The sequence below is a fragment of the Prionailurus viverrinus genome, chromosome B2, assembly GCF_022837055.1.
Source record: "Prionailurus viverrinus isolate Anna chromosome B2, UM_Priviv_1.0, whole genome shotgun sequence".
In the NCBI taxonomy this organism is placed as follows: Eukaryota; Metazoa; Chordata; class Mammalia; order Carnivora; family Felidae; genus Prionailurus; species Prionailurus viverrinus.
This window is the reverse complement of record NC_062565.1, coordinates 86,201,929-86,217,011: the sequence shown is the minus strand read 5'-3', so window position 1 is coordinate 86,217,011 and position 15,083 is coordinate 86,201,929. Positions and strand designations below refer to the sequence as shown.

Here is a 15,083-nt window from a genome sequence, read left to right as displayed (position 1 = left end):
ATTAAAAAAATTATATACCACGACCAAGTAGAAATTATCACTGGGAATCAAGATGGTTCAACATACTTAAATCAATGAGATACATCACATTAACAGAATGAAAGATAAAGATCATATGATGATCATCTCAATAGATGCAGAAAAAGCATTTAAAAAAATACAACATCCTTTCATCATAAAACCCTCAACAAATCTGATATAGAAGGATCATACCTAACAATGCTCTAGACTGTGGATCAGGTTCAGGTCTGCTCTGTGTGCCTTACCATTCAGGGTCCTAGGCACAAAGAGCACCTGGTGCATGCTGTTCTCATTGAAGAGAAAGGAACACGACCATGGACAATGCTTATGCTCAGACCTGGTATACATTATGTTTCTTCACATCTCATCAGCCAAAGTAAGCCATGAGGTCAAGCCCAACATCAGTGGGGCAAGAGGTACCCTTACTCTTTTCCACGGAGGGGAAAGGAAACAGGAATATTGGCCAAACAATGACACAAATCTACCAAAACATGTCTCACTCAAGTACTGTTTCACTGCTATATTCATGAAGACATAGGAGGGCATGGGGCACCTGGGTGGCTCAGTCAGTTAAGTGACTTTAGCTCAGGTCATGACCTCATGGTTCATGAATTTTAACCCTGCATCAGGCTCTGTGCTGACAGCTCAGAGCCTGGAGCCTGCTTTGGATTCTGTGTCTTCCTCTCTCTCTGCCCCTCCCCCTTTCACCTTCCCTCCTTCTCTCTCTAAAATAAATAAACATTAAAGACAATTTAAAAAACTAAAGATCAGAGGTGGATTTTTTTCTACCCTGTATTTGCCCTCCTATACCTTAAAAAAATTTTTTTTAATGTTTATTTTTGAGAGAGAGACAGAGCATGAGCGAAGGGCGGGGGGGAAAGAGAGAGAGGGGAAGACAGAATCCAAAGCAGGCTCCAGGCTCTGAGCTGTCAGCACAGAGCTCGATGTGGGGTTCAAACATGAACCATGAGGTCATGACCTGAGCTGAAGTCAGAGGCTTAACTGACTGAGCCACCCAGGCACCCCTGATTTTTTACAGTTTTTACAAAACCAACCTACTCAGTGACAGTTAAAAGTGATATAGCTCTTATTCCAGTGAATACGCTGACAAATAAATGAGAGAGCAGATATCTCTCTTTGAAAACTTATGATTTATATTTTAGTTTTACTCATTTACTTTGCCCCCCCCTTGAAGAAATTAATCCACATTTGCTAAAGATAATCCAAAACAAGTAACTACAGTGTCAAACATTTTTATTATTCTTGCTTGTTTGACTTAAAACGCACTAACCTAAAATGACTCTTGGTTGAAGTTAATAAAAATTGCAATTACTAAGTACTTAGTGACTAATACTAGTTATACTATTATGTAATGAAAACTAATGAGCTATGACAAAAGCTTAACTATGAGACAAACTCATTTTTGAGCAAACTCTCTTTCCTAAACAAACAAAAAAAAAGAGAATAAAGGAAAAACATTTTCAGCTCAGAAAGTAGCAAAAGAGGAGTAAAACAAACCCAAGCAAAGAATGAGAAAAATATCAATCAAGGTTGAATACAATTAATACATTAAAACTACTGGAATATTTTAGGGACGCCTAGGTGGCTCAGTCAGTTAAGTGACTAACTCTTGATTTCCGCTTGGGTCATGATCTGGTTCTTAGGATTGAATCCCACATAGGACTTTGCACTGATAGTGCAGAGCCTGGATGGGATTCTGTCCCTCTCTCTCTTTCTACTCCTCCCCCACTTATGTGTTCTCTCTCTAAATAAACACTAAAAAAAATGGAATATTTTAAAAATAAAATTGATAAATTGAAGAGCTGCTTTCTTAGGGGTAAGGGACTAATACTAACTCTATACTAATCAAATTGGAGAAAAGGGGAGATTACTTCCTGGGGCTGAAAATTAGCAAGCAAAAAAAGTTTTTATTAATAAACCCATTTATTTTACCCTTAAAGCTTCAGGTTTGGTGACAAATGTGTATTGTGGGCCCTAGTTTATTAGCACAGAACTCAGAGAATTACTCCTCCTTTGTATCATTTTGCCTTAAAATTTTAATTTTAGTAAATTACTGTCATTATTTAAGCATTAACTTTTGTTTGAACTAGAAAGCAAAGTATCCATTCTTTATAAAAACAGGATATATTATACTTTATCTATTTACAAAAATATCCTTTCAACAATATTACATAAATCACACAAAAATCCAATAAATACAACCATCTTATGGTTTCATGTCATTTCATGACATCTTATGATATCATTTTAAAATGAGGAAGATAAGCCAAGAAGATGAAGTAAGTAACATAAAACTCCAGAGCTAAGAACCCCAGTCTCATGGTTCCCGGTCTACTTTTTTAAAGCACTGCATAATTGCTCCCCACATACAAATCAAAAAAATTGTCCTAAAAAGTTTGTAAAATATTAGACTCTCTGGTTCCAAATTTTTCTGATCATCAGATATAAAATTTGAGACACATATTTGCAAACAACATGATATTCTATTAGAAAACATGAAAGACCACCAAAAAAATTGCTAGAATACATGAACTCAGCAAAGTTGCAAGACATAAAATCAACGTACAGAAATCTCTTGCATTTCTATATGCCAACAATGAAGCAGCAGAAAAAGAAATCAAGAAATCATTCCCATTTGCAATTGCACAAAAAAACGTAAGATAACTAGGAATAAACCTAACCGAAGAGGTAAAAGATTTATACTCTGAAAACTATAGAAGACTTATGAAAGAAATTAAAGAGGACACAAAGGAATGGAAAAACATTCTACGCTCATGGATTAGAACACTGTTAAAATGTCTACACTACTCAAAGCAATCTACACATTTAATACAATCCCTGTCAAAATGAAACAGAACAGAACCCCCAAAATGGACCCACAACTATATGGTCAACTATACCCAATGGAAAAAAATGGTACTGGGAAAGCTGGATACTAACATGCACAAGAATGAAACAGGACTACTTTCTTACACAATACACAAAAATAAATTCAAGTGGATGAAAGACTTAAATGTGAGACAGGAAACAATCAAAATCCTCGAAGAAAACCCAGACAGGAACCTCTTTGACCTCCACTGCAACAAATTCTTACTGGACACGTTGCTGAAGGCAAGGGAAACAAAAGCAAACATGAACTATGGAGACTTCATCAAGATAAAAAGCTTCTGCACAGTGAGGGAAACAATCAACAAAACTAAAAGGCAGGCTACAAAATGGGAGAAAAGAGGGGAGGGGCCGACATGGTAGGGAAACAGGGGGATCCGAAGTTCCCTCATCTCACAAACAAACCAGTGCTGAAGCTAAAGGACTTTGAACTCTGAGAGTCTGGGAGGAAAAGAGACAGTCGTGCTTCCAGGCACCCACTGGGACAATCTGATGGGCCATAGGTGCATGACTGCAAACCCGGAGAGAGAAAACGAAGGAGGGGAGGGATCCCCTTCTGTGGAGAGACAAAGGAAAGAGCAAGAGTGGCTGAGGAAGCTTAGGACTGTATCTGGACAAGAAACAAAACAAAACAAAACAAAACAAAACAAAAACATGGATCAGGAAGGAGAAAGAGCCAATCTCTAACTGAGGGGCTTTCTCCAGACAGGGGACTGGGGCTGGCTGCCCATATGGTGCACCTGGGGAAGAGGGGAGCCAGCCCCAGGCTCAGTGGCTAGGTCAGGGGTGCAGTCCTCAGTAGGAGAAAGCAATCCTCTCCCTGGAGTGCTGTGGGACAGGGCAGGTCCCCCTGCACCCGCAGCTGGGGACCACATATTGGGTGGCGCACAGCTGTGCTTCCCCAGTACCAGGGCACACGGACAGGAGTTTGAATCCCAGCCAAGCACTGGGGCTTGGGAGTTGGTGGAGCAGGACAAAATGACTCGTTTTTTACCGTGGCACTGTGAGGACGGCTCGAACAGAGTGGTTTGGCTCACTGGGTCCAAGGAGGAGAGACTGGGGTGTCACTATTTTTCTCCCCATCACCAACAAGGGGGGGACTTCAGCAAAGGGCCAATGGGGCCCACAGAGGAGGCGGGACCCGCCTACACCAAAACACACCCCTCTGCGCCTGCTAACTGCCTATCTACTGGAGCAGGATTGATACTGATGAACCAGACGGCCTCTTCTCCAGACCAGCGCTGTTGCATTGCCTGATCTAATTCTCAGACATTTATTAGATAGATATATTCTTCCTTCCTTTTCTCCTTCTCATCTCTTCCCTCCTCTACTCTGGTTACTCTAAATATGTCTTTAAACAAACCAAAACCAATCTATTCTCTTGATACATGTTCTATACCTCCTTCTTTATTCTCCTTTCTCTCTCTCTGGATTAAACCATATAGTTTCTCTGTCTGGGTAACTATTTTCTTTTTCTTTTTCCAAGTGTCGTCTTTATTTTCCTTTCTCTCTCTCTCTGGATTAAGCCACATAGTTTCTCTGGTCAGTTCTTATTCTTTCTTTTTCCCTACCCCTGTCATTTCTCTCTTTGTATGGGATAAGGCCTCTTCCATCAGCACCACCTCCACCCTGTTGTTTACTAGTAGCTGGTGTTTCTGGTTTTTTGTTTTTGGGTTGTGTGTTCAAGTGTTTTTGTTTTCTGTTTGTTTTTGTTTGTTTTCCTTTCCAGGGCTACTTCAAGGAACAAATCAAAGCACATCTAGTGAAGGGTTCAAAATATCACTAAGTGCAGGGAGACAAAGTAGCCAAACTCACAACAATAGAGAGCAAGTAGCACTCTCCAAAAAAACACCTCCTATAGGGCCAGGCCCTGGACAATGTATGACCCCCCTTTAATATAGCAGTGCTTGCAGGTGCAGGACACATACAAAGCTTAAAACACATAAGGGACAGAAAACTAGCCAAAATGACAAAAATGGAAGAATTCCCCTCAAAAGAAATTCCAGGAAGAAATGACAGCTAAAGAATTGCTCAAAACAGATATAAACAATATGACTGAACAAGAATTTAGAATAATAGTCATAAGATTAATTGCTGGTACTTGAAAAAAACATAGAAGACAGCAGAGAATCTATTGCTGCAGAGGTCAAAGAACTAAAAAATAGTCATGATGTATTAAAAAAAATCTGTAATGAGGTGCAAAATAGAGATGGCAAAAACCAGAATTGAAGATGCAGAGGGGAGAAGAGTAAAATTATGGAAAAAGATGAAAAAAATTCTGGATCACAAGGGGAGAATTAGAGAACTAAGTGACTCAATGAAACAGAACAACATCCATATCGCAGGAGTTCCAGAAGAAGAAGAAGAAGAAGAGAGAGAGAAGGGGGCCTAAGATGTGCTTGAACAAATCATAGCTGAGAACTTCCCCAATCTGGGGAAGCAAACACGTTGAAATCCAGGAGGCACAGAGAACTCCCTTCAGACGTAATCTGAATTGATCTTTTGCAAGACATATCAGAGTGAAACTGGCAAAATACAACGATAAAGAGGGAACTCTGAAAGCAGCTGGGGATAAACGGGCCTTAACCTGTAAGGATAGACAGACACATGAGGGTAGTAGCAGATCTATCTACTGAAAATTGACAGAAAGGAGTGGCAGGAAATTTTCAAAGTGATGAATAGGAAAAATATGCAGCCAAGAATCCTTTATCCAGCAAGCCTGTCATTCAGAACAGAAGGACAGATAAAGGTTTTCCCAAACAAAAACTGAAGGAATTCATCAGGACTAAACCAGCCATACAAGAGATCCTAAGGGGGACTCTGTGAGTACTGCAAAGACCACAAAGGACCAGAGACACCACTACAAGCATGAAACCTACAGATAACATGGTGACTCTAAATGCATATTTTTCATTAATAACACTGAATGTAAATGGACTAAATGTTCCAATCAAAAGACATAGGGTATCAGAATGCATAAAAAAACAAGACCCATTCTATTCTCTGTCTATAAGAGACTCATTTTAGACCTGAGGGCACCTTCAGATTGAAAGTGAGGGGATGGAGAACTATCAAGAAAGCTGGAGTAGCCAAACTTATATCAGACAAACTGGACTTTAAATTAAAGGCTGTAACAAGAGATGAAGAAGGGCACAGTCTATCCATCAAGAAGAGCTAACAATTAGAAATGTTTATGCACCGAATTCAGTAACACTCAAATATATAAAACAATTAATCACAAACCTAAGCAATCTTATTGGTAAGAATGTGGTAATTGCAGGGGACTTTAATACTCTACTTACAACAATGGACAGATCATCTAGACAGAAAATCAATAAGAAACAATGGTCCTGAATGATACACTGGAGCAGATGGACTTCACAGATAAAGTTAGAACTTTTCATCCAAAAGCAGCAGAATAAACATTCTTCTTGAGTGCACATGGAACATTCTCCAAGATAGATCACATACTGGTTCACGAAACAGCCCTCAATAAATACAAAAGAATTGAGATCATATCATGCACTTTCAGATCACAATGCTATGAAACCTGAAATCAACCACAGGAAAAAGTTTGGAAAACCTCCAAACGCATGGAGGTTAAAGGACATCCTACTAAAGAATGAATGGGTCTACCAGGCAATTAAAGAAGGAATTAAAAAAATATATGGAAACAAATGAAAATGAAAACACAACAATCCAAACCCTTTGGGATGCAGCAAAAGTAGTCCTAAGAGGAAAATACATTGCAATCCAGGCCTACCTCAAGAAACAAGAAAAATCCCAAATACAAAATCTAACAGCACACCAGAAGGAACTAGAAGCAGGACAACAAAAAAACTCCAAACCCAGCAGAAGAAGAGAAATAATAAAGGTCAGAGCAGAAATCAACAATATAGAATCCAAAAATAAAAATAAAACAGTAGAACAGATCAATGAAACTAAGAGTTGGTTTTTTGAAGAAATAAACAAAACTGATAGCCCCTAGCGAGACTTCTCAAAAAGAGAGAAGACCCAAATAGATAAAATCACAAATGAAAAAATATGCCAACAAACAGGACAACCTGGAAGAAATGGACAAATTCCAAGACACCCACACACTACCAAAACTCAAATAGGAAGAAAGAGAAAATTTGAACAGACCCCAAACTAATGAAGAAATTGAATCAGTTATCAAAAATCTCCCAACAAATAAGGGCCCTGGATCAGATGGCTTCCCTGGAAAATTCTACCAGACATTTAAAGCAGAGTTAATACCCATCGATCTCAAATTGTTCCACAAAATAAAAATGGAAGAAAAACAGCATTACCTTGATTCCTAAACCAGACAGAGACACCACGAAAAAGGAGAACTCCAGGCCAATATCCCTGATGAACACAGATACAAAAATTCTCAACAAGATACTAGCAAATCAAATTCAACAGCATATAAAAAGAATTATTCACCATGACCAAGTGGGATTCACTCCTGAGCTGCAGGGCTGGTTCAATATTTGCAAATCAATCAATGTGATACATCACATTAAGAAAGGATAAGAACCATATGATGCTGTCAATAGATGCAGAAAAAGCATTTGACAAAATACAACATGCTTTCTTAATAAAAACCATCAAGAAAGGAACATACTTAACATCATAAAAGCCATGTATGAAAAGCCCACAGCTAATATCATCCTCAATGCGGAAAAACTGAGAGCTTTCCCCCTGAGATCAGGAACATGACAGGGATGTCCACTCTCACCACTGTTGTTTAACATAGTGTTGGAAGTTCTAGCATCAGCAATCAGACAACAAAAGGAAATAAAAGGCATCAAAATTAGCAAAGAAGTCAAATTTTCACTTTTTGCAGACAACACAATACTCTACATGGAAAACCCCAAAGACTCCACCAAAAGACTCCTAGAACTGATACATGAATTCAGTAAAGTTGCAGGGTACAAAATCAATGTACAGAAATCGGTTGCATTTTTATACACCAATAATGAAGCAACAGAAAGAGAAATAAACGATCCCATTTACAACTGAACCAAGAACCATAAAATACTTAGGAATAAACCTAACCAAAGATGTACAAGACCTGTATGCTGAAAACTATAGGAAGTTCATGAAGGAAACTGAAGACACAAAGAAATGGAAAAACATTCCATGCTCCTGGATTGGAAGAATAAATATTGTTAGTATTTGTTAATAATATATTTGTATATTAATATTTATTATATTTGTATATTGATATGTGTTAATATTGTTAATATTTGTCAATACTACCCAAAGCAATCTACACATTCAGTGCAATCCCAATCAAAATTGCACAGGCATTCTTCTCAAAGCTAGAATGAACAATCCTAAAATTTGTATAGAACCACAAAAGACCCCAAATAGCCAAAGTAATATTGAAGAAGAAAACCAAAGTAGGAGGCATCACAATCCCAGACTTTAGCCTCTACTACAAAACTGTAATCATCAACACAGTATGGTATTGGCACAAAAATAGACATATAGACCAATGTAACAGAACCCAGAATTGGACCCACAAATGTACGGCCAACTAATCTCTGACAAAGCAGGAAAGAGCATCAAATGGAAAAAAGACAGTGTCTTTAGCAAATGGTGCTGGGAGAACTGGACAGCAACATTCAGAAAAATGAAACTAGCCCACCTTCTTACACCATGCACAAAAATAAACTAAAAATGGATGAAAGACCTAAAAGTGAGTTAGGAAACCATGAAAACCCTAGAGGAGAAAGCAGGCTACCTCTTTGATGTCAGCCGCAGCAATTTCTTGTTCGATATATCTCCAAAGGCAAGAGAATTAAATGAAAAAATGAACTATTGGGACCTCATCAAAATTTCTGCACTGCAAAGGAAATCATCAACAAAACTAAAAGGCAACAAACAGAATGGGAAATGATATTTTCAAATGACATATCAGATAAAGGGCTAGTATCCAAAATCTATAAAGAACTTAACCAAACTCCACACCTGAAAAACAAATAATCCAGCAAAGAAATGGGCAGAATTCTAAAGACATCCAAATGGCCAACAGACACATGAAAAGATGCTCATTGGGAAACACAAATGAAAGCCACACTGATATACCACCTCACACCAGTCAGAGTGGCTAAAATGAACAAATCAGGTAACTATAGATGCTGGCGAGGATGTCCAAAAACAGGAACCCTCTTGCACTGTTGGTGGGAATGTAAACTGGTGCAGCCATTCTGGAAAATAGTGTGGAGGTTCCTCAAAAAATTAAAAATAGAGCCACCCTATAACCCAGCAATAGCAATACTAGGAATTTACCCAAGGGATACAGGAGTGATGATGCATAAGGGCCTGTGTACCCCAATGTTTATAGCAGCACTTTGAACAACAGCCAAATTATGGAAAGAGCCTAAATGTCCATCAACTGATGAATGGATAAAGAAGATGTGGTTTATATATTCAATGGAATACTATTTGGCAATGAGAAAGAATGAAATCTGGCCATTTGCAGCAATGTGGATGGAACTGGAAGGTTTTATGCTGAGTGAAGTAAGTCAGTCAGAGGATAGATATATTTTCACTCATATGTGGGTCTTGAGAAACTGAACAGAAGACTGGGGGAAGGGAAGGGGAAAAAAAAAGATACAAACAGAGAGGGAGGGAGGCAAACCACAAGAGACTATTAAATACAGAGAACAAACTACGGGTGAATGTGGAATGGGGGAGAGGGAAAATGGGTGATGGGCACTGAGGAGGGCACTTGTTGGGATGAGCACTGGGTGCTGTATGTAAGCCAATTTGACAATAAATTATATTCATTAAAAAATGGGAGAAGATATTTGCAAATGACATATCTAATAAAGGGTTAATATCCAAAATATATAAAGAACTTATCAAACTCAAAATAACGTAGAAAACATGAACAGACACTTTTCCATAGAAGACATCCAGATGGCTAACAGACACATGAAAAGATGCTCAATATCAGTCATCATCAGGGAAATACATATCAAAACCATGATAAGATACCACCTGGCACATGTCAGAATAGCTAAAATTAACAACACAAGAAACAACTGGTGTTGGTGAGGATGCAGAAAAAGGAGAACCCTCTTGCACTGTTGGCAGGAATGCAAACTGGTGAGGCCACTCTGAGGAATAGCATGGAGGTTCCTCAAGAAACTAAAAATAGAACTACCCTACAATCCAGCAATGGCACTATAGGTATTTATGCAAAAGATACAAAATTTATGCAAAAGATACAGATTCAAAGGGGTACATGCACCTCAATGTTTATATAGCAGCATTATCAACAATAGCCAACAACAGAGAAAGCCCAAATGTCCATCAACTTATGAATGGATAAAAAAGATGTGGTATACATACACAATGGAATATCACTCATTCATCAAAAAGAATGAAATCTTGCCATTTTCAATAATGTAGATTGAGCTAGAATGTATTATGCCAAATGAAATATGTCAATCAGAGAAAGTCAAATACCATATGATTTCACTCATATGTGGAATTTAAGTAATGAAACAGGTGAGCATATGGGAAAGGGGGGAAGAGAAGGGAGGGAAACAAACCGCAAGAGACTCTTAATGATAGAGAACACACTATGGCTTGACAGAAGGAAAAGGTTGGTAGTTGGGCTAGATGGATGATAGGTACTAAGGGCAAGCACTGGGTGTTGTAAGTGATGAATCACTGAATTCTACTCCTGAAACCAATATTGCACAGCATGTTAACTAAAATTTAAATTAAAAAAATACTGTAACATAATAAAAAAAAATCTGATGCAAAAAGACTAAGTATGTTGGCAATTAGACATCTTTGCCACATTCACCTAAACAATAAGCTTTAAACAGGAGAAATCCAAACCTATCCCCATTCATCAGAACACCCTCAGTGTACCTTTAAACTCTGAAAGTACAATCTAAAAAGCCAGCTTTCTTGGGTTGTGAAGGCCCCTTCCCTCTCATATCCCAGGGTTATAATATCTATAGTTATAGGGAAAGAAGAGTAGCCCTTGGACCTGTTTTGTAGAAGATAAATCATATCACTTATCCAGTTTCAGACTTGGTGCCAGAATTTGCAAGGTCTGTGTATTTGCAGATTTCAAGTGCCAATGAAAACTAACTGAATGGTACAGGGGACATGGCAAATGACAGCTCTTCCCAGTCACCTAATTTAGGAGATGCTGCCTTAAGAGCTTTAGGGTTATAAAGTAGGAGAAGGCTTTATGGACAGGAATTAAAAACAAACAAAAAAAGACAGAAAAAAGAATTTGCCTATCTAGTTGCTCCCGCCTGTTTCCCTAGAGTTCCAGTTCTACTCCACAATAAACTACTAAATCCTTAAGCTGTGAAAGAAGTATTAAAACTAAGTTTCCTCTTTTTATTTGGAAATAATTTACCTGTACCAGACAAACCAGCTGTGTTTAATTAGGATATATAAACTGGAAGAAGTTTCAGAGCAAATAAAAACCCTCAGTGATTTTTAAGAGTGGTAACAACCTGAAAATTCAGAGTAACTAGTCTCTAGTGAAAAGATACTGATTCATATTTTCATCAAGATTTGCTAACATCTTTGCTAGATTTGCTAGAAAAACAAGAATAAATCTGAAGAAAAATGAACAGCCTGAGAAGAATTATTAGACATGAAAATTACTGCTTAAGGACAACAGTGGAGTGAATAATGCAAAAAACTAAACCAGTACCAGGAAGACAAGATTATTAAATACATTCCTTTTATACTTCATTCTAAATGATTCTTCAATTATATACTAGAATTCCACATAAAGTGCTTTGTTTTTGGACTGTTTCATTTCATTGATCTCTTTCTGTATAGTAATGCTAATGCCATACTTCTAATATCTATCATTTTATAGTACATTTTGTTATTTGGAAAAACAAGTTTTTCCCTTCGTTAATAAACATTTTTTTTAAGTCTTACTTTTTTCTAACATAGTTATAAACTTTAGGATTAGGTGGTTAAGTTCTATAAAATCTCATCAGAATTTTTCATTTGAATTGCACTAAATTTACAAATTAATTATATTAATATAAAAAATACAAATGTTTGAAAGAATGTCCACTTGGCAATTTTGACTCTTCACAATAAATTCACGTTTCTCCTGGGGTGCCTGGGTGGCTCAGTTGGTTAGGGGTCTGTCTTCGGCCCGGGACATGATCCCACACTTCATGGGTTCAAGCCTTGCGTCAGGCTCTGTGCTGACAGCTCAGAGCCTGGAGCCTGCTTCAGATTTTGTGTCTCCCTCTCTCTCTGTCCCTTCCCTGCTTGCACTCTGTCTCTCTGTCTCCCATGAAATAAATACTAAAAAAAAAAAAATAATAATAATAATAATTCATGTTTCTCCATTTATTCAAGTCTTTTATATCCTTTCATAAAATGCCAAAGATTTCTTTGTATATTTACTGCCATGCTATTTTCAATGTACATTTTTTCCATTCTGTTCCCTATAATACAAGAATCCTCTTGACTTGTATATTCTTTGGGTTTGGCCACCTTATTGGGCTCTTTACACATAATCGTTTTTAGATAATTTTCATGAGTTTTATAGGTATTTTCCACTTGTAAAGAATGGTAATTTTATTTGGAACACTTTTAGTTAAAATGATTTGTTCAGAATTCAATCACTATTAAATAATACTGACGATAGAAGGCATTTTTGATTGATCTTGGTTTAATAAACATGTTTTACCATTGTTTTTCCATTAAATGTTTGATATAGGTTAGTAGAAGACCTCATTTATCAAGTTAAAAAACTTGCATTAGAAGATTTATTACTAATGAGTTTTTATGTAGTCAAGATTTCAGTATCTGTTATGACATATTTTATCTCCAGTAAACTTTATTTACTTAACATTCACATAGCGCTTACTCTGTGCCAGACACTGAGCACTTTTCATATATTACTTCATGTAACCTTTCCAACCACTCTGCAGATTTTCTTTTTCCATTTGAAAGATGAGAGAACTCAGGCATAAGTGTTACATAGTTCTTATGTGGTTGAGTCAGGATTGAATGCAGAGATCTGAATTCAGATTTCATACTCTTGAAACAATTCTTCAGCTTCTTGCTAATGGACACTTCTTATCTGCATTTTTGCTTTAGGAATTTTGCATATATTTTCATTAGTGAGATCAGTCTATAAATCTTTCTCATGCTGTACTTGTTTAGTTGGTCTACCAGTAGATAAATCCATAGAATAAGTCAAAGTGATAGTCACTTCTAAGATTAGGTCAAGAAAATACTGGACTCTGTCTCAGATCATTCACTAAGGGGAAACTAGCTGCCATGTGTTAAGGGGACTCAGGTAACTCTGTGGGAAGGCTTATGTGATGAAGAACCAAAACTCCCATTCCAATAGCTGACAGGAACTGAGGCCTGTCAACCTTTGCATAAGAAGTTCGGAAGTGGATCCTACAGCCTTCCGATAACTGCAGCACCAGCAAAGAAACTGACTACAACCTCTTGGGAGACCCTGAACCAGACCCACCAGGTTCAGCCACTTCCAGATTCTCAACTTTTAGAAAATGTGTGAGATAATACATGTTTGTTCCTTTAAACTGCAGAATTTTACGGCAATTTGTTATGTAGCAATAGATAATGGGTAAACTCTCCACTGTATTTTAGTATCATAAGAATCAGCTGTTTCTCAAAGGTTGACTAGAAGTAATGGGTGAAATCTGATGCTATGTAAAGATATGCTCAATAAACTTTTAGATTTTTTTCTAGGATACAAGTTAATTCAGAATGAACTATCACAAAGAGAAATTAAGAAAATCCCATTTACAACTGCATCAAAAATAATAAAATACCTAAAAATAAATTTAACCAAGAAGGTAAAAGATCTGGACACTGAATAGAAGACATTGAGAGAAACTGAGGAAGACACAAATGGAGAGATACTCCATGTTTATAAACTGAAAGAACTAATATTGTTAAAACATGCATACTATACAAAGCAATTTATAGATTAAATCCCATCCCTAGGAATATTCCAATGGCATTTCCAACAGAAATGGAACAAATGGTCCTAAAATTTGTATGGAACCACAAGAAAACCAAAACAGAGGACGAAAAAGAAACCTTGAAGTATCAAGGTCTCTAATTTCAAATTGTATTACAAAGCTACAGTAATCAAAACAATGTGGTTGGTACTGGCAAGATCAAAACCAGAGATATAAATCAATGGAACAAACAGAACAGAAAGCTTCCTCCCCCAAAACCCACACAGAAGAAAGCTACACAGATATGGCCAATTAATCTTCAACAAAGGAGACAAGAACACACAATGGAGAAAGGCCAGTCTCTTCAATAAATGGTGTTGGAAAAACTGGACAGCTACATGCAAAAAACTGAAACTGAACCACTGCTTTACACCATACAAAAAATTAACCAAAAATGGATTAAAATCTTATAAATTTAGAAACTACAAAACTGGAAGATAACATAGGTGGCAAGTTCTTTGACACAGAGCTTAGTGATGTTAATTTTTTTTTTTTTTTTTTTTGGATTTGACACCAAAAGCAAAGGCAACAAAAGCAAAAACAAACAAGTGGGACTATAGCAGACTAAACAGGTTCTGCACAGCAAAGTGAAAGGCAACCTAGCAACTGGGAGAAAATATTTGTGTATCATATATCTGATAGGGAGTTAATATCCAATATAAATTTTAAAAACACACAATCCAATTAAAATTCTTAACATTTTTTCTAAGATATCCAGACAGCCAATAGGTACATGAAAAGGTGCTCATCATCACTTACTTAACGGGGAAATGCGAATGAAACCACGAAGAGGTATATCTTATACCTGTTAGAATGGCTATTATCAAAAAGATAGGAAATAACAAGTAATGTAGAGGATGTAGAGAAAAGGGAACCCTTGTGCACTGTTGGTGGGAATATAAATTGATTCAGCTGCTATGGAAAACACTATGGAAGTTCTTTAAAAAAATTAAACATAAAACTACCATATGACCCAGCAATTTCCTTTCTGGTATTTATCCAAAGGAAACAAAAACAAGTTTGAAAAAATACTTATGCTTATTGCATCATTACAAGCATATCAGAAACATTATAGGTTTGGTTCCAGACTAGTTCAATAAAGTGAATATTGCAAAAAAGTGAGTCAAATGAATT

General features: G+C 37.0%; 1 protein-coding gene across 2 annotated transcripts in view; it reads right to left on the bottom strand.

Annotated features, from left to right (window-relative positions):
* Window positions 1–15,083, bottom strand: part of MANEA (mannosidase endo-alpha) — a 65,273-nt gene that overhangs the window by 12,600 nt on the left and 37,590 nt on the right. The window lies entirely within an intron of this gene.